This window comes from Cebus imitator, unplaced genomic scaffold (genome assembly GCF_001604975.1).
Source record: "Cebus imitator isolate Cc_AM_T3 unplaced genomic scaffold, Cebus_imitator-1.0 Scaffold280, whole genome shotgun sequence".
NCBI classification, from domain to species: Eukaryota; Metazoa; Chordata; class Mammalia; order Primates; family Cebidae; genus Cebus; species Cebus imitator.
In genome coordinates this window covers 3,819,842-3,821,728 of record NW_016107595.1, presented here as the reverse complement: position 1 = coordinate 3,821,728, position 1,887 = coordinate 3,819,842, and positions in this window count along the sequence as shown.

Below are 1,887 nucleotides of genomic sequence, written 5' to 3'. Positions count from 1 at the left end.
TAATTGCCACCACCAATTTTTGATTTAGTAGTACCAGGTAGTAAAATTAAGAAACCTACAAGCAGGGCCGGGCGTGGTGGCTCATGCCTGTAATCTCAGCACTTTTGGAGGCCCAGGCCGGTGGATCACCTGAGGTTGGGAGTTTGAGGCCAGCTTGACCAATGGAGAAGTGACGTCTCTACTAAAAATGCAGAATTAGCCAGGCATAGTGGCACATACCTATAATCTTAGCTACTCCAGAGGCTGAGGCAGGAGAATCGTTTGAACCTGGGAGGCAAGTTTGCAACGAGTTGTGATTGCACCACTGCACTCTAGCCTAGGCAACAAAAGCAAAACTTCATCTCAAAAATAAATAAATAAATAAATAAATAAAAGAAAAAGAAATCTACAAGTTGAAAATATTTTCTAAATATTTAGAACTTTCTGTTATAAATTAGTATTTTGGTATTAATTTACTAGAATATTTGATTACATCCTCTGTGCTGAGCACATTACTAGCATGTAATTGAATATAAGCCAGATTCAAATTATTTATTTTTATTTATTTATTTATTTTTAAAGATGGGGTGTCACCGTGTTGGTCAGGCTGGTCTTGAACGCCTGACCTCAGGTGATCCACCCGCCTTGGCCTCCAAAGTGCTTGGATTACAGGCGTGAGCCACCACGCCCAGCCCCAAGTTATTTATTTTTGATAAAACAAGTATTGTCTCTAAGCCAGACCTGATCACCTATCTGAACAAGGAAAAAAACCTTTAACTGTGAAGAGACATGAGATGATTGGTGTTAACCTACCCTGTGTTAGCCTGACAGACTCCAACTTGCTCAGAGCCAGACAGACTCCATCTTCATCTCCACCTCCACCTCACCCCTCCTGCCATTTCTCCCTTGAGTACATAGCTGGGTCATACTCCTGTGCTGGGTCATGCTGTACTTAACTCTAGAGGCATATAACCATTGTAACCATATCCTGCTTGGCAAGCCCACTTGCTATGGTGAATACCCTCCTTGATTGATTGTGTGACAAGTACTGAATACTTGGTAACCAGCAATCATGGGAACCTCCTGTGTATACCCTCCTTAGTAATCAACAATCCTGGGAACCTCCTGTCTCCTTGCTTGCTCTGCTTCTGTAAATTCTGCTTCAGCTAGGCTCCCCCTCCCCTTTCTTAAGCAAGGTATAAAAAGGAATCAAGCCCCGTTCTCGGCTGAGAGATTTAAAGTATGAGCCGATTCTCGGTCAGGTCACCTCAATAAAGGACTCCCAACTGGTAGGCACCCCTTGAGATGTTCCAGGGCCCCGTAAGTCACCACTTTCCGTAGAAGAGCGGATCGAACCCTGGTGCGCCCCACCAAATTATTCCTCTGAGTCCTCAGTCCTGCTCCACGGAGAAGGTAAGTCAGGATTGACCGGGTTATTTCTGGAGGTGAATCCTAGCAAGAGTCATGCCTTAAAGGGTCAGTCAATTGCCCAGGATGCTGGGATTGACTCCTGTATTCTGATTTCTGATTGGTTTGAGAAATTTCTCCCGTATTCTGATTTCTGACTGGTTAAGAAATTGTAAACCTGTATTCCGACTGGGTTAAGAAATTGTAAAAACTGTCATCACCTCTGAGTGCATGTGTGAGTGCATGAGGACCTCAGAGGCTGGTGTCTAAGGATCCAGGTTGTGGCTCCACAGCGAAAGCTACAGAATCCTAATGGGCCCTAACCTGCCGTTCTGTGGTGACCTCATATGGCTTAAAGAGAGCATCGGGGCCGGGCGCGGTGGCTCACGCCTGTAATCCCAGCACTTTGGGAGGCCGAGGTGGGCGGATCACGAGGTCAAGAGATCGAGACCATCCTGGTCAACATGGTGAAACCCTGTCTCTACTAAAAATACAAAAAAT